General features: G+C 37.5%; 1 pseudogene; it reads right to left on the bottom strand.

Annotated features, from left to right (window-relative positions):
* Positions 1-622: 622 nt before the first annotated feature.
* LOC111890668 (glucan endo-1,3-beta-glucosidase 14-like) lies at positions 623-14,984 on the bottom strand (annotated as a pseudogene).
* Between the last annotated feature and the right edge of the window lie 4,160 nt (positions 14,985-19,144).

Raw genomic sequence — 19,144 nt, 5'->3', positions numbered from 1 at the left:
CTGAGGTACCCCCGAAGCATGTGTTGTCGCCCCGATGAAATATTCTTAGACTAGGTCCCTTATGTTAGTTGAATTAAGGACATTAAAGTGAGAATAACGGGAATGGGTAATTGGGTTATTATTGGTTGGTGAAAATTAAATATGATATTTATTGTGGGTTGAAAACCCTATATGCTCACCAGGCTCCCAAGCCTGACCCACTCAGTTTTATGTATTACAGGTAGTGGCGCATGAGCATAGGTGTGATGTTTTGGACGAGGGATTACGGATATAGGGCTGTAGATATGAAATAATGTAGTAAGGCTTATATTGTACTGTTTATGCTTTTGATCTGTACGAACATGACATCCCGAGTCTTTTATTGAAATACATTTCTATGGAAATGCTTTTGATAAATCTTTATCATATTATTTTTTTGGGACAAATTCCGCAACACTTTCATTTAAAATGTAACTCTGATTTTTAAACAAAGCATAAAAAAACCGGTCTTTTCTGGCCGTGATTTTGGGGATGTCACAGATTCTTCACCGAAGTCACCTAGGGCTGTGCATGCTTTATGTAGTTTGTTGACGAGAGTAATTAGAGTGTCCATTAACAATTACAATCAATAAGATATGACAAATTAATCAAATACGATTAGGTGATTAGGGATTTCAGAAATTGCAGATGGAGAGAAAGGCGAGTCTCTTTCTGAATTTGGTCTGTAAGGTGTACCTTTCTTCTTTAGTAGTCTTTTACATAAGTTGAGATTATACGTTCTCGCATTACTCAGCATAGCTCCGGCTTCATTCGCATCACCTTTTGATGCCCATCCGGATTCTGATACTATAACCTCCATCATCTCAAATCCAGCTTTTTCCAAAGCAATGTATGTGGCATCGATTTGTGCTTCGAATATGTTATCATAATGTAATTTCGTTTTCGCGTCTTCTATTCCTGTGTTATTTTTGAAGATTGCATAATTGTTATCAATGTGTTCAGGATAAATGGATACGCATTTATGTAGAAATGGGACTGGATACGCGTTTATGTAGAAATAGGACTTGATTTGGGAGAAAAATTCGAGGAAAAGGTTTCATATAGGGAACTAGGGTTTCCTTAAACAGGCCGGCTGACGGAGGGAACGAACTAGCGAACGCACCAGAGGAATGTGGGCTTGAAACCTCAACATCATCGGCTAGGTGGAGGAGGTTGAGAGCGGTGTGGCTGTTTTTCACCGAAAGTAGCAGGACCTCCCAGAGTTCCTGATCGCCACTGCCTAGAACCTCATTTCCGACTACAGTTCCACGAATACGGGTCCCGGGGACAAAGGGTTCGACGTTGTTTTTCACCCAATCCATAGCTCGATGTTGGCCACTGCTTATATCTCTCAGGAATTCGTTTCCAAGACCGATAATGATCTCGATTCTTGATCCTTTGAACGCTTTGAGAACTTCATGAACGATATCGTAGATTCTTGTTGTGCGATAAAAGAGAAATGGTGATGATATTAGGGTTTTGTTGGGTATTGATCAGAGAGGAAGAAAGAAGGAAATAAAATGGCAGCCTTTCAAATTTTGGGATTTTCATTTCCTTCCCCCAAGCTAAACACGTGTTTAATTAAATAAAATATAAAGCGACGTATCTACACAACACTCATTTTAACATACGTGCCCTCCGTGTTTTTAATTTTTTTTATTGGACAATAATTTTAGGGCATGCAAAAATGCGTGTCCTCTATCCTTCATTTTTTTAAAATGGACATTATTTTTAGGACATAAAAAAAAATACGTATCGTAAATCACTACGTGTCATTGTTTGCGTGTCATTAAAGGGCAGTTTTCTAGTAGTGAAATGGCAAGTTCTCCATTTCAAACGCGACATATGTAGCTGATTTGAAGCATAATATGATAAGTGTGGCTCAACTTACTGATGCAAATCGACGAGTTGAATTCTGCAAGAAACACAACTATGTCCTGACAGAATACTGGAAGGAATTAATCAAGTCAAATCGCAACAAGAACATGTAGTTGGATTAGGTGTCTAAGCCCATAACTATTTTTGGTATGTACTTGATTTGATTATGAGCATGGTCCTTTTGGGTTTCCTTCACTCATGCAACTTGATAGGAAGACAAGAGGAGAGAAAGTATAATTTATTATATGAATAATAAATTAATACTCAAAATGGTTTTATTAATATATTACAAGATTAATATATTATTTGGAAATCATATTATTTAATTATTATTGATCAGAAATTAATTTGGTGATCAAAAGAGACTAATTAAATAATTGGGGGACTGTTATGCAAATCATTGATAGTTTCATAAATGGGTTGATGAACTCCATAGTGTGGAGTGGACGAAATTTATGGGGAAGCCCATAAGATTTTGTCCATGGGCTCTAAGGAAGGATTTCATGGGCTACTTGTTGCCTAAGTTAGGTATTACGGTTTCCACCTGAAAACCCTAGCAACCCACATATCTATATATAGACCGCTTTGCTAGTGGAATTCGTCCCTATGAGTTTCTAGGAAGCCCTAGCCGAATTCTTCTTCTCTCCTAAGTTATCTTCTTGCATTGAGTGTTTGTGACTCCATTAGAGGTGCAACACGTGAGCCACTAGGCTTTCAAAAGTCAAGATCAAGAAGGATTAAACTTGTTATTGCTACATAACAAGAGAGATAAAGTTTCTAACCCTGATCATATGTCAATTTCGAAATATGTATGCTAGTCATAGGGTTATTTGATTTGGTATTCAATGTTGTATGTTCAAGTTAGTAAAACCTAGATCAAAGCAATTAGGGTTGCATGTACACTATAGGAATGATGTTATGCTCAAAACTAAATAGTGGTATCAGAGCCTAGGTTGTTTGTCTATTGAATAGATGCAAAAGTGAACTACCAAAGATCAGAAAATTGAAATTTTTTTGCAGTCTGACTGGCTGACTCGCCGAGTCCATGTATGGACTCGATGAGTTAACTCGACGAGTTCCATAGTGTACTCGACAATTCCAGGGCTCTGGTGGCAGGATTTTTGATTTTTTGGCCAGATTTTGATGAGGATAACTACCAAAACTCGTTTTTCTTGATAAAATGCGGTTTTTTTCAGTTTGGTATGGATATCCTTATCAAAATTGGTGGATTTGGTTAAATATGGATTATATAGGATTATTATGATTCAAATATTTGACCTAGTAAATTTGAAAAGTTTCAAATTACACCCTTTAGGTTTTATAGTTTAAATTTGAACTTAAAAGTTTTAGTTTTTGAAATTTAAATAATTAAACCCTAATATTTTGAAAGGTTTCAAAAATTTTTCTAAAGTTTTGGAATTTAAAATTTAATTATAAATTATTAATTTTGAAATATTAAATTCTAGAACCCTAGTATTTTGAATAGTTCAAATTACACCCTTATGGATTTTATTAAATTAATTAACAGTTTAATTAAAAGAGAGAATTAATAAATCCATAATAACATGGTTTAAAGCTTAATCAAATTAAAAATATAATTTGTTAATAGATTAAACCACCTAGTATTTTAAAAGTATAAAATACACCCCTATACTATATATAATTAAAAGTTTAATATTATATATGTATAAGTAAATGTCATTCTTACCGTTAGTAGGCCTTATTTACGAAGCTGGTCAATAACGGGTGTTTAAGGAAGTTACATGTAAAATGGCAGCCACTGGGTATCCACTCTAACCCACCACACTCTTGACTAGTGGAGGGTCGTTAGCCGAATGGGTAGGATAGAACATAACCTTCCATTATAAGTATAATGAAGTACGAAGCAACTAAACACTTTTATAAACTCCCAAATCTTAGTTACTTTAGGAAAAATGTGAATTTGGTACTAATCCATGAAATTGCACATTGCACCTTGTTGGTCGTTAGTGGAGCGTATGTGGTTAACCAGTACACTAATATGGGACCAATGAATGATGGCTATGGGTAGCTCGTAGATCATCATAGATCAATGGAGCGTGTGTGGTTAACCGGCACATTGATTAGGTGATATGCATCTTCGGGAGTACCAAGCAAATTTGCATGGTTATGCATACATTGTTTCTGATCCTCCGTATCCCAGTCACAAACCTAAAGGGCATAATCGAGATTGAACATGCCATTGAAAAGTTCAATGAATCTCAAAAGATCTAGGAGTTTCAATTCATTTAAAACCTAATTTTTATTTTTGTTTTTCATGGTGGAAGTTGGTAAATCGTTATTTACCTACCTTCAAATATTTTGCAGTCGGATTACGGCATCCCTCTTCCGACTTGTAGAATCTTGTGTTAGGTCCTAGCCTTAATATTTCATTTGGGTGTTATACTAAGGATTAAATCAACTAACTTGAATTCCTCCCGTTTTGTAGATGTCAAAATCTAGCAACTATGATCTTCCTAAATCCTTTGGAAAAAGCTTTCCACATGAAGATGATTTTCCACGATTGGATCATGGAAATGGAAATCATGCTTCTCTTCCTCAACCTCCTCCAATAATTCTCCCTGACCCACATGTTCGAAGACTTGAAAAGTTCAAGGTTACTCAAGCCCTGTTGGCAAGAAAACATGAAGATGGAAAGTTTATATGTGCTCACATCTTGGAGATGAAGTTACATATTGACAAGTTGGGAATGTTGGGTGTCAATATCTTAAGGAAGTTGGCTGTTGACCTGGCTCTTCAATAACTTCCTAACTCATATAGTGAGTTCATTAAAGAATACTATTTGATGGACCACGACGTGACCCTCATTGATCTTACCTATTTTCTTATTGTTGCTGAATCAGCAATGATTTGGCGCACTGGTAAAACAAATTTGACTAGTAAGTCAATTTCCTAAACGTCCATGGATATTGACATTGGAATTCCAAAAAAGTCTTCTCTTCCCAATGGAAAGGGATTGGCCAAGGTCAAACCGTTTGACCAGATGGTAAAGAGAAAGGCTAAATCTGAGATTGTCCCATGTGCTATTCCGAAAGAGTGTGTTTGTTTCTACTGCCAAGAGAAGGGGCATTAGATGTGAAGCTACCTTATCTACCTGAAGGATCACGAAGATGGGAGAGTCAAGATGTATGACTTTGCTTCAGGTATAATTCACTATCTAACTTTATTAAGTTCCTATTTGTAGATACTTAATACATGATGTGATAAGATTGCATTTTTATGTTTTGTAGGATCGAAGTAAAGAAATGAAGCTTAAAGGAAGAGTGAGCCGAGTCTGATCACGAAGAAATGGATATCGATCGCATGGTTTGAAGATTGGATTTTTGAGCTGTTGTTTAAGAGTTAGGATAGATTGCTTAGAAATTTTTAGTAACATAGTTTTCATTTGTAGTTGCATTGTAAGGACAAGTTTTTCCACACTTTTATAAATAAAATAAACTTTGTTTTGTCTTATTTATATATCCTTGCAATGACATTTGTAAAAATTGATGTTTGTATGTTTCTATTGATAGCAATATTGACAAGGATATGATTCTTAGTTATATTATTTGTGGTAGTGTCAGAAATTTAGAAGTAAGGAATATTCTCATCACCCAAGTTTCAATTGGACAGAAACTTCGAATCATGCGACTTGTATTGTATGATGAATGAGAACCTTCGTATTTTGGAAATTAAGAGTAATTCCTTGTTTACATAAGTATGTGAGTCAAGTGAAGGACGAGGAGATCTAGTACGCATTGTTGTGCGCTAGGTCAAGTCCACCACAAAGAACGATAAGAATATTCGTCATGATTTGCTAAAAGTTGAGTAAATATGGTTATGCTGACAAGATTAAGTGTAATTCTGAATCATTGAAAAAGTTTCAATGTATAGCAGAACGAATGAGAAGAATCAATTAGGCAGAAAGATAAAAGTTTCTCCAATCTAAAAAGAAGTGAGAGTACTTAAGTACCGTATTTTATGATTAAGTTAGTGATTATGAAACCGTGTCACAATTGATCCTCTAAGGACACCTTAGTATGGCTAAGAAGAGGAATCGGAAATTGTTGGAATGGTTAAATCAAAAGGTGAATCATACTTCATTCCAAAATCAAATCTTAGAGTTGAACTCCAAGATTGTGACTTGAGTGACATATCTTAAAGAAGGTTTATAACACACTCATCAAATATGGACTAGAAATTGTCTTCTTATTCTTGCACATTTAAAAATGGTAGGTTGTGATAAAACAAAGATCAACTAAAACCAATTGTGTGAAGTGTTTGTCTTGATAAGAACCCGCACTAACTCTTAAATATTTGTTTGTCAAGGAATGGTTCTTGACAAGAGAATCTTATAAGTCAAGAGTTTAGTGGGAGTCTGAATGATCTTGAAAAGTTTCAAGAACTAATAAAGAGTAAACCTATTATTAAACACTAGCACACAACTTAAGGTTTGTAACCTATCATGTTGACATATTCTTCTTTTTTTGTGCCATTCCAGTTGAGTTGACAATGCATGTGAGTTCTATGAGTTCTCATTTGAATTCATAAAGTCAAAGATCCTTAATCCATGAAATTTTATTGATCTGTATGGGTGAGATGCTTAACTACTTAGAATACATGGTAGGCCCTTGTGCTGTCAGATGGTAAGAAATGAAGATTGAACAAGTTTAGTCCATATGAGTTTGGATTTGTCACAAACATTGTCTTGTGATAACGGTTATGACAAATTCACATGGATAGGAACGCATACACCATAAACTCTAAGTGGTAAGGTTTCTCTCCGCTTCATGAAAATGATTGTGAGGAAACGCTTTCACTAGGAAGATTTTAAGGAGATAGCGATTATGTAAATTGCATTTTCAAATTCGATTATGACTACAACATTCCTCTTCATAGTTAGAATTGTCAGATTTAGCAATTAGTTTAACATTTAAGACTTATTTTTGTAAGTTCTGAAATGTTAGACACACATATGAGCTTTCTAATAAAAAGTGTATGGGCTTAGATAAAGTCTTATCGGAGCATCACGTATCAGAAATATGAACTTCGGTAAGAAAGTCAATAAGTATTGATTTCTAGAAGTGTAGTTGTTTTCTGAGTACATGTCAAAGCTAGTGAGAGCATAAGTGTTATGCTAGTAAGGATATAATTTTCATGTTAGTGGGAGCATGATTATTATGTTAAGTGTTTCAAGTTAGCAATATTAATTATAGAAAACAAAAAGTTTCAATTCGCAAAGTTATAGAGGTTGAAAAGTTATTTTGCTATAATTAAGGGAGAGAAATTTATACTGCATTTCAAATCAAAAAGCTTAGATCAAGAAATTTTATTCAAATTTAGTCAAAGGACATATATCGATGTTATGTTTAAAAGGTTCAACAATAGGAAATTCTATATATGGCAATATTATAGCAATAGACTGGCAAAGTATCATGTTTTTATGTAAGACATTACGAATCATATCCCATACACTTCGGGTATAAGATCAATTACACATGCTGTAATATCTGACTGTTATGTCTTTTCCAAATGCTTATGGCATTAAGAGGGAAAGGGACCAGAACTAGATATGACTAAAGTAGTTAAATAACTGTCAAGGACAATCTAAGGTTCGCTAAGGATTGGTCGTTTGTGGGCAGTTGGAGGTATAGCATTAGATGGACTATATTGACATTATTATGAATAGATAGGATTCTATTTAGAATGTGTTGTCATATGGCAAATATGGAAATGTTTCTATAATAGGAGTTGGATATTAAGAATTTATGTAGATTAGAAACTTTTATGCAAGAAAGATGTTCAAAGGAATGTACTTTGAATTTGAGACTTCGTGTCTATGGAGTTGTCTTGTAACAATCTCCAATAGAGCACTTTGTAATGTTATTGGCAAAGTCTCGGTGACTTTGGTGCTATGTCATTACAAAAGGATCATTGCGTAAAATGTTGGAATCTAACATATTCTAATAGTGGTAAGAATATGGTATTCTTAAACTTGTGGTAAGGGTTGGGAATTGTGAAATGAGCATCATTGGAAATGTGTCCGATTGATCTATTTCACAAAGTAAGGACCATAGGTAAACATAGCGTGCATGCTTGGAGCATGGGATGCCCGTTGTTTCAATTCAAGTATTAAGTTGATTATCCAAAACATTATTCAATGATTAATGTGTAATCGATATGGTGATTAAATAAAAGGTGTTTTATTTATACTCAAAGTGTTGAGGTCATATTGGATTCGATTATTCTTGTGTTTCACTTTGCATGTTTTTACTTCTCGAATAATAAGATTATTCAAACCATCCACAGTCGATCATACTTTGGAAGTAGGTATTGAGGCAAGATTCTCATGAATCCGACTGTAGATTGTTTGAAGTGTTTTAGACATAGCACAAGTTTGCGACATTGTTCATGAGTACTCTTGAAATAGGGATTTGAGTATTGGATTAAACCCACGCTCACGTGAATCACTTCATGGATTTTATCACGTGTGATTGTGAGACAATAATATCTTATATTCTTTAAATGGAGACATATATTTGCAGTTTACAAGTCGGTTGCACATTGATAATATGTAAATGCACCAGTAACTTGGTGTTATAAAACATATTGTTGTGTGTGATTTGATGAGTAAATAAAGCAAGCATATGATTCGAATATTATCCGTTCCTTTTACCCAATGTGAAAAAAAGCGGTATCTGTGGTCCCGATGATTTAGTGATGACACCCTAAGAACTTGGCTAAGCCTAGACTAAGTTGATGTGTTCAATTGTAGTCTGTTGTCAGTCGTCATAAATCGGAAATTAGGAAACAACACATGAACAGAAAGAATGATTATAATCCATGTCTCAGTTCATACAATATCTAGAATAGAGGAATATATGATCCCTTATCTAAAGGATGCGTTCCTGATATGATCAGAGTCCGACAACGGCTTTTTTGAAAGCTACGATTGCTAATTAGATTCTGAAGTCGTACTTGCAATAATAGTTATTAGACTTATCCAAGTGGGAGACTGTTGGATTAGGTGTCTAAGCCCATAACTATTTTTGGTATGTACTTGATTTGATTATGAGCATGGTCCTGTTGGGTTTCCTTCACTCATGCAACTTGATAGGATGACAAGAGGAGAGAAAGTAGAATTTATTATATGAATAATAAATTCATACTCAAAATAGTTTTATCAATATATTACAAGATTAATATATTATTTGGAAATCATATTATTTAATTAGTATTGATCAGAAATTAATTTGGTGATCAAAAGAGACTGATTAAATAATTGGGGGACTGTTATGTAAATCATTGATAGTTGCATAATTGGGCTGGTGGACTCCATAGAATGGAGTGAATGAAATTTATGGGGAAGCCCATAAGATTTTGTCCATGGGCTCTAAGGAAGGAGTTCATGGGCTGCTTCTTGCCTAAGTTAGGTATTAGGGTTTCCACCTGAAAACCTTAGTAGCCTACACAACTATATATAGACCCCTTTGCTAGTGGAATTCGACCCTATGAGTTTCTAAGAAGCCCTAGTCGAATTCTTCTTCTCTCCCAAGTCATGTTCTTGCATTGAGTGTTTGTGACTCTATTAGAGGTGCAAAACTTGGGGTACCAAGCTTTCAGAAGTCAAGATCAAGAAGGATTAAACTTGTTATTGATACATAATAAGAGAGATAAAGTTTCTACCCTTAATCATATGTCAATTTCGAAATATGTATGCTAGTCATAGTGTTATTTGCTTTGGTATTCAATGTTGTATGTTCAAGTTAGTAAAACCTAGATCAAAGAAATTAGGGTTGCATGTACACCATAGGAATGATGTTATGTTCAAAACTCAACACATGTATCCTCTTGAGATCAACATGATCATTAACAGGCCCCAGCTCTGTTTACTCTCAAAAGTTGTTACTGACATCAATTGGCTATAGCATAGAAGGCTTGAACATTTGAACTTCATATATATGAATGATCTTGTTTCCGGTGAGATGGTAAGAGGTCTGCCGCTTCTCAAGTTTGAAAATGACCATTTATGTGTTGCGTGCGAGTATGGAAAGCAATCGAAGAAGGGTTATCCTGTCATCATTGAAAATTCTATCTCGGAGTCGTTATAACTTTTGCACATTGATCTGTGTGGACCCTCAACACTAAAGAGTCTACATCACAAAAAATACATTCTTGTGATTGTGGATTATTTGACTAGGTTGACCTGGGTCATATTCCTAAGTTTCAAGTCAGAAACAGCCTTAGAACTCATCAACTTTATCAACGGAATTGAAGTTCTCATCAAACTATTGGTGAGACGAATCCAAAGTGATAAAGGGTCGGAGTTTAGTAATGCCACTATTGAGAACTTACTTACCGAGAAAGGTATTGGCCTCAACTTCTCTGCTCCATTCACTCGAAAACAAAATGGAGTGGTCGAAACACGCAACAGAACACGTGTCGAAGCTGCCTCATGCTTAACTTTGCAAATCTTCCACTATATCGTAGGGATGAAGCTGTCTCAATTGCATGCTTCACTCAGAATCAGAGTATTATTAATCGACGCCTCAATAGGACACCGTACGAAGCTATGAACGGTCGATCCAAGTATCTATTTGCTTCACATTTTTGGATGTAGACTCACCATCAAAAACAACCGCGATCAACTTACAAAATTCCAACCCAAAACTGATGAAGCAATCTTTATTAGGTACTCCGCAAAATCAAAGGCTTATCGAGTTCTTAATCGGCGAACTCGTGTTCTTGAAGAAAACTTTGATGCCTCCTTTGATGAAAACTTTGTTCGGAATTCTGGACCAAACCATGTCACAACTCACATCATGGAGTTCGATGATCCAGTGCCATGATGTCCGAACCAGCAAACAATTTATGAAGTTGAGTCTGAAACCCTATTCGGATCTTCAAAAACAGCTCTTGATTTGGAATCTCGAAGATGACAAACTTCATCAACCGAAGCCCCTGTTTCCCAAAAATTTTCAGGTCCGACACCCAGTTTTCCTCCATTTCATTCTGAATCGTTTCAACCTTCTCCGGTTGAGGGGGAGAATGGCCAACTTTCCCTTGAATCAAATGTAGATGGATTCCTAGATGCATCTGATCAATTTGCTGAATTTTATCATCCAATCAACAACGATGATGATGCCAATTTCTTCGATTTCCCACCTAAGGACGACGTAAATGTGTCCGGTTCATAAGTTCAGGGGGAGCATCATCGCCAAATTCAAACAATTCAGGGGGAGCAACACAACCCCATTGTTGATATAGGATCCTCTACTACACAAGAGCTTCAAAGACTACACATTTGGACTAAGGATCATCCTCCGAAGCAAGTTATTGGAAATCCAAACACCGGTGTACAAACTCGTCCTGCTACAAGTGTTCAAAATGAATGTCATTTCTTCGCATTTATATCAATGGTTGAACCCAAATCCATCAGGGAAGCATTAGAACATACGGACTGGATTACAGCCATGCAAGAATAATTGGCAAAATTCGATAGAAATGAAGTATGGACTCTCACTCCTCCTCCTCATAATCATCCCATTGTTGGTAGAAGATGGGTGTTTCAGAACAAGCTAGACGACGCATGAGTTATCATTTGGAATAAAGCTAGATTGGTGGCCAAAGGATTCACTTAAATCTAAAGGGCTTGAATATGATGAGACCTTATCTCTTGTTACCCGTCTTGAAGTGATCAGAATCTTCCTTGCTTATGCTACTCACAAAGGCTTTAAGGTTTACCAGATGGATGTCAAAAGTGCTTTTCTAAATGGTAAACTTGATAATGAAGTCTATCTCCAACAACCTCCCGGTTTTGTCAATCTATCATATCCAAACTACTACTACAAACTGCGAAAAGTTGTTTATGGGCTCAAGGAAGCTCTTCGTGCCTGGTACGAGACTCTCGCCGACTTCCTCAAGCGTTCTAGTTTTCAAATAGGTATTCCTGATCCTACCCTATTCCAAAGATCAAATGGAAAACATCTCATGCTTGTCTAAATTTATGTTGACAATATCATTTTCAGATCCACAGATTCATGAATGGTTCCTGATTTTGCCAAACTAATGGCCAATCGGTTCCAAATGAGTATGAATCGTGAATTGAGTTTCTTCCTTGGTGTCCAAATTAAACAAACCAATCAAGGAATCTTTATTCACCAAGAAAAGTACATCTTGGAGCTTCTCAAGAAATATTCAATGGACACCTGTGCCTCAGCCAAGGTACCTATGGGTTTCGGACACAAAATCTTCTCGGACATTTCATGTGTTGCTTTTGATGAAAAGAAGTACAGAGGAATGATTGGATCACTACTCTACCTAATAGCAAGTCGTCCGGATATCATGTTTTCAAAATGTTTGTTTACCATATTTCAAGTAAATCCAAAGATGTCTCATCTCTTGGATGTTAAGCAAATATTCTGATACCTCAAAGGTTCAAAGAGACTCGGAATCTGGTACCCAGAAAATGAGAGTTTCCTCCTTCAAGCATATTCCGATTCGAACTATGGCCGACCTTAATTGGACAGAAAAAGCACATTTGGTGGTTGTTAGTTTCTAGGTTGTCGATTGGTTAGCTGGTCATCTAAGAAACAGAACTGCATTGCACTTTCAATAGCTGAAGCGGAATACATTGTTGCTGCTAGCTGCACATCTCAAGTTCTTTCGATGGCATCACAGCTTTTGGACTATGGTTACCGGTTTCAAAAAATCCCAATCTATTATGATTTGCAAAGTGCCATTAGTATCTCATACAATCCAATTCAACACTCATTGACAAAGTACATCGATATATGGTACCATTTCATTAAAGATTATGTTTTAAATGGTAACATTGAACTTATTTTTGTTCCATGTAAAGATGAAATTGCTGATGTCTTTACTAAGGCATTATACGAAACCAAATTCAATGGTTTTCTGAACAAAATGGGTATGATGATGCCTGATCCTCAGTTCTTTCAAGAGTTTTGTACTCTTTGTTGTAAACATCAGAGTATAAAATAATTACGATTTTGAATTCTTTTCATCTTGAAATTACTTCCTCTCGGAATAAATAGGATTATTTTACGTGTTTTTTCTGTCTAACCACCTCTTGTAGTTCTAAGTTGTATAGCTCACTTCATCATATGGATTTCATGACTAACATAGTCACATTGGTAATAACATCACCTCAGAATTTACTTTATAAGTACAATAAGAAGATCATCTCAGAACTCAAGTTCGAAACAGTATTGAACTTTCATCTCGTTCTATGTCCGAGATCATATCCTTCTTGTCTCGGAGTTACAATCTGTTTAATATAAGTCCACTAAGATCTTCCTATCTTTTAGCTCTAATATTCAGTCCGAGTCCATGTAATCTCATGCTCTATATTATGTACAAGAGTTTTCCTTCTAATCTTGGAAGTATCTTATGTCAGTTCATCTCAGAACCTTTATGCTCCGAGATCATCTCATAAACTCATCACGGAACCTTTGTGCACTGAGATCACTTCATAAAATTCATCTCAGAACCCTAGTGCTCCGAGATCACTTCATGAACTCATTGCGAACCTTTTCCTGTTCCGAGACCTTATCACAAACTCATCTTGGATATTTCCTGGCTAGAGATTCATTTTCAAAACGCCTCGGAACCTTATGGCTCCAAAATCAATTCTTTTAGGAGATGTTCAAAAGGTTTTTCATCATTTTGTTTAAAAACGTTTTTCTCCTAAATAATCCAAATGGTTACTTTTTTATGATGACTATCCCTTTTAATCCTTGAAAATTGCACTACTTTTTGCACACGTCTCCATAAAAGCAAACATCCCATCCATTATGTGATGGTTTCCATTTTACACATACTGTCAGTGGTTACTTTATTCATTGCAGTTCAACTCAATCCAAAAATGGCAACACATTAAACGCGATCCGTTTCCAAATCTGGGTTTCATCATTACTTTTCTGACCCAACCAATTCTTTCCTGAAACTATAAAACACCCCCAAAATCTCTTTTACCCGTTACGCTCTCAAAACCCTCATATTTCTCTCTCTCTCTCTCTCTCTCTCTCTCTCTCTCTCTCTCTCTCTCTCTCTCTTCTAAAGTGTTCTTTAGGCTTCAAAACCTGTAACAATGGATTCCTCTCAGTCTATTCCTCATGTTACTAAATCCGCTCCTAAGAAGAAGTCTTCCACAGGCCTTTGGACAATCCTCATGCATTTCATTCTTATAGGTCTCTCTAGGAAGCATGGCGGTACAGACACTCTCAGCAAGGATTGGCTTTATGTTGTGGATAGTTCTTTCTAAGGAAAGAACAACGTTGTAGATATCACGGATGTCTTGTGGCATGAATTTCGGAAGTTTTCCATCAATCGCAAGCCTAACGAGATATCGAGTCTGAGATTTTGGGCTTTGACCATCCAACAACTGTACCGAGAAAGGAGAGAACCAATATCGATCGACAAGATTCCTAAAGAGGTATTTCTTTCTTTTAAAACTATCAAGACTTATCGCCCTCCGGACCAAACATCTTTCTTACCTAATAGGCGCTTACCTGAACATATGTTGGCCATCCTACCTTCCGAGTCCATTTATTTGAAACAACATTTGGAGACTTCGATTGTGTATAGCCCTACACAATACACCCCTGTCTCCGTTGAGCCTACCTCAGATGTGGCCAAAACTATTCCATCTGTTGGTAAGAAAAAGAAGTTTGCTAAACGAAAGACCTCTCCCTCAAAAACCAAAGCCAGAAAGAGAACCAAAGTTGGTTCTTCCTCTCAACAGGAAGGAACCAAAGACATTCTAGCTGACTCTAGCCATCCTCTTACCCCACCTACCCACTCTTCCAAAGTACTCTTCGAACTTTTAAAATCACAATCACACACTCACGCGAAGTCTCCACATAATCCACCGCATCATTCCCAACAAGGTGTTACTGGTGTTAAACATAGTTCCTTGCACCCCCTAGAACAAACTTGCAAGTCAATTTGGAAAACCCCATTCTTTCATCACAAGCACAGTCTGAGATCCCTGCCTCGAACCCTATGCATTCTGCAGTAGTAGTTGTCCCTCCTACCTCGGAAGCCATAACTGATCTGATACTTGGTAAAGGTACATGACATCTAGGTATTAATGATCCTCTTTGGGAAGATTTTGTTGGCAGGGAACATTCGAGGCATCCTAAACTTACCAGACCCCAAGTTGAAGCAACTATCATTTCGATGAGAAACAGGGCCATCCAAAGGAACTTACCCTTTATTGCTCCAAGTAATGAAATCACTGATCTAGAGTTTGCCTCAGGAGAAACACAAGACAACATCGTCTCGGATAATCCTCCCAAGACTCATCACCACGACGCTTTGCACCCCAATCTTGATGAAGAACTTTTAGATGAAGTTTTTTTTAATGACGATAGCACTTCTATTGCTACTTAACCACTTTTTTCCTCACTTCATCTCCTAACAAATCCATCCTATTCAAGGCAAGTTTGTGACTTTGGATTCTCCTCCTCTTCCTCCGAACCTGTTGATGAAGAGATCAAGATTAATGATCAAGCCTAAACGCTTCTCGGAGGTGAAACAGAGTCTACTCCTCCCAAGGAAGATAATACTATTAATGCAACTCAAGCTAGTCCCTCCGAACCACCTGTTTTTCAAGATGACTATAAAGCCAAGTATCAGACCTCCACTTCGGACACTGGATCATCAGTTGGTCATTACATTGATCTCTTTGCCCTATTGGAACTTCGAGACAATGTCTCTGCAATTGTAAAGATGGTCGAGTCAATTGAAACCTTTGTGGCCAGACTCAATGCCAAGATTGATAAAAAGGTTTACGGTCTAGACTCCAAGCTAGATGTAATTTTAAACTCCTTTTCTGAAACTGATGAGTTGAAAACCCTTTTAAGATCGTTTAGATTCTTAACAAGTAAAACAGAAAGTAAACAAAGAATGAACACTCGATGAATCAAGCAGGTTTTGAATGATTAAAACTACAACACCTCAGAAGATCTCGACGAAGAACTTCTACTGTAAAGGTGTGCTAGGGTTACAGTACAATCAATGAGATAATAAAACTAAAAGTTTACAAAAGACGATGCATGCATGCACCATCAATACTAAACCCTAATATCAAAAACATGGATGGACATGCTCATACCGTGATGATATTCGACTAACTAACGAAGCCCAATGACGCAACTCCTAGACTCAACAATCTCCCCCTTTGCGTCAATTGAGGCGAGAGATCATTTCGGTTGAGTAAGGGTGGATTTCTTTACAGTCTTCAATAGCTTTGGTATGATGTCGACAAGAGTTTGACGAAACTGAATGTACCACCGAAGCATATCCGAAAAAATCTTCTTATTAGCATCACTATTTAGATGACACTTGTAAATGATGTCGAGAATGTGCTCCAAACAAGAAGTGGAGAGAAGGTGTTTGTCATCAAGAGCGAACAAGCACTTTTGGCCTTCGACTCTGGTGAACATGACAGTGTGATACTTCGGGTCGATCTTACCCATAAACATCATGTTGATGTTGCTTGCCTTGACAATTGGTTTGATTGTAGGCTTATTCCCCAAGGCAGAGGCGATCTCTTAATCCATCTTGGCAACTTCAAGAATGTAACACACCAGAATTCGCTTGATGTAATCTATGATAGGCTCGTACTGATTTGGATCAGATAGTAGAATGTTGTTTATGAGGATCCAATCATGTGGGTTTAAGTTTGGCAAATCAGCGAGTGAGATCATATGAACTGAACTGTCTGAGCCTCAAGTCACCTTAAACTTCTAAACTTCCGTGCTGAAGTTGGTTTCAATACCTTGACTGTTGTGATCTTTTGTTTGCTCCAAGTAAAGTATTGCGGTTGAGAGAAAGCGAGATAGTATCCAATTAGATCTCAATCAACCTTTGGGTCAGGAGAGGGGATAGCAACTGTTGACTTAAAGCAATGAAATATGAAAGCCTTTCGGGTGATCGGCATGTCGAACTGAGAGTCTCTGGAATTCTCACGATCAAACGATAGGAAAAGTTTGAGCCACTGAGTGCTGGGAGACTCTATTGCTTCTTTTAATAGTTTCTCCAACAACAACAGAGGAAATAGAGATTTTCTACATTCCAATGCATTATTCACTTCTTTTAATTTTCTTTCCCTCTCTGCTTCTTCTTCTAGTTTGCGAAGATTTTCTTCAAGATCTCGGTTATTTTGCTTTCTTTTGAGAGTATTTCCTTTGCTTTCACCTTCGGTTTCTTCTTCAACATTATCATCGACTTCGGTTTCATCTTTTTCATTATCACCAATAATCTTTTTTCCTTTGTCCTTCACATCGGAACCCGGAGCTTCATTACCCTTCGGTTCAGTGGTGACTTTCGGTTGTGAAGTAGGTTTGCTTGTTCGAGGTTGTTGTGGTTGACCCTGACCCTCTTCTCCCCCTTGTTTCGGAGGGACAATAGTCTACGAAACACCTTCAATATGGCTCAGCATGTCAAGAGCTGGTCTTAGCTTCTCAGCCAAGTGTCGTCAAACGGTGATAGTAAGGACCGAATCGTGTGCTTCCAGGAGATTAGAGAGAAGAGAGTGCACATCACCAACGCAACTTTTGATAATAGCTCGCTCAGCTTTGAGATCATCAATTTCTTTGAGCGGATGAGTGAGCTTCAAGGCCTGAGTCTTAACCTTCGTGGTTTCGAGGGCAAGTTCATCCATGACTTTGTTTCCCAAGGCAAGATCAGCCTGGAGTTTATCAAGATGGGCATGGATTGTTGTTTGAAGCTCTGTGTTGTCAAGCTTGAGACTTTGGCGGGCTTCTTCAAAGTACTTCCTCTCAGCTTGAATCGATTTGGTAAGATTGTCAACAGAGGCATTCACTGTTTGAGCGTTCTTTTGTACAGCAGCCTGAAGAGAATCTAGAAACACATGAGCATCAGAAATTTGTTTTTCAACATTTTCGGTTGCTTGCTTGCAATCTTTTGTGGATTCTTCAATAGCAATTGTTTCTTTCTGGGAAGAGGAGGTGGAAGCTTCAATGGCTTTTGCAGCGTTGGAAATGGATGAGTCATGTTCCTTGACAAAAGTAGCCAACAATGCCTTGATAGCAACCTCAAAGTAAGTTTTGCTTGGAGTTTGAGAGGAAGAGGAAAGTAACTTGTCAAGCTTTTCATTTAGATCCCTTAAATGCCCTTCATTATAGGAGCATCATCATCATCACTCTGAACTCTATAAGGGCTATAGTAGAAGGAATCAAACTCCATTTCCACTCCTCCGAGAACGGTGTCAGTTTCGTCTGAGTGAGGTGGAGATTGAGGTTTAGAGGTAATGGGGGTGTTGGTTCCAGAAGTAGGTTCCCCCGCATCAGATACGTTGACACGAACTTGAGGTCCGGTTATAGGAGTGTTGGTAATGGTAACTTCGGTGAATAAAGAGGTTGGGATTGGAATATAAGTTGCAGTTGAAGAAGAGATAGGAGGAGGGCATGGAGCATTGGTGATAGGAACAGAGTGAGTAAGAGAGGGAGGAGGTGAGGTTTGGTTACCTTGATGAGTCGGTGAAGGAGGAGGCGAATTACCTCGAAGCAAACTCTCATGTTAAGACTCTTCATTATCACTTGACTCGGGTTCGGGTTGTTGGTCAGAGGGAATGTATTATGAATCACTTGAAGAGGGAGCCTTTGGCTTACGTACCTTCTTCCTTATCTTTCGCTTCTTAGGAGCGGAAGGAGCTGCTTGTTCAGACTTTCGTTTTTTAGGCGTAGCAAATTTTGATGAGGGTCCTTCCTTTTTGCTTTTTCGTTCAGCCTTCTTCCCTCGTTTCATTTGTTTATCAGCAGCATCCAGCGAGCTTTGCATTTCAAGAGTGAGCTTCCTCTGTCCCATAGAAGGAAGCTTCTTGTATTCATTCATTAGCTTACTTTCACCAGAAACACACTTGTACATGGATTCAGGAACCGAACCAATGAACATAAACTTTGTAGGATCAGAGAAAATAAATTTTGTCGTGTGACAAGTAGCGATTGACGACATCAACGAGTCTGCCATGGTTGGAATTAGGAACATCTCCATCGCCCACTGAGTAACTAGGGTCCAAAACCTACCACATGAGATTTCATAATAGCGAGAAGCTGAGTTGAGGCTTTGAACCAGTTGAGTCCATAGAATTGAACCAAAGTCCATATTAACCCCATAGTACAGACCGTAGAGAAGAGTCATGAACGCCTTGCTTTCCCCATCAGACCCTGCAACCTTCTCC

This window comes from Lactuca sativa, chromosome 5 (genome assembly GCF_002870075.4).
Source record: "Lactuca sativa cultivar Salinas chromosome 5, Lsat_Salinas_v11, whole genome shotgun sequence".
NCBI classification, from domain to species: Eukaryota; Viridiplantae; Streptophyta; class Magnoliopsida; order Asterales; family Asteraceae; genus Lactuca; species Lactuca sativa.
The sequence above is the reverse complement of the archived record's forward strand: the minus strand, read 5'-3'. Positions and strand labels throughout refer to the sequence as shown.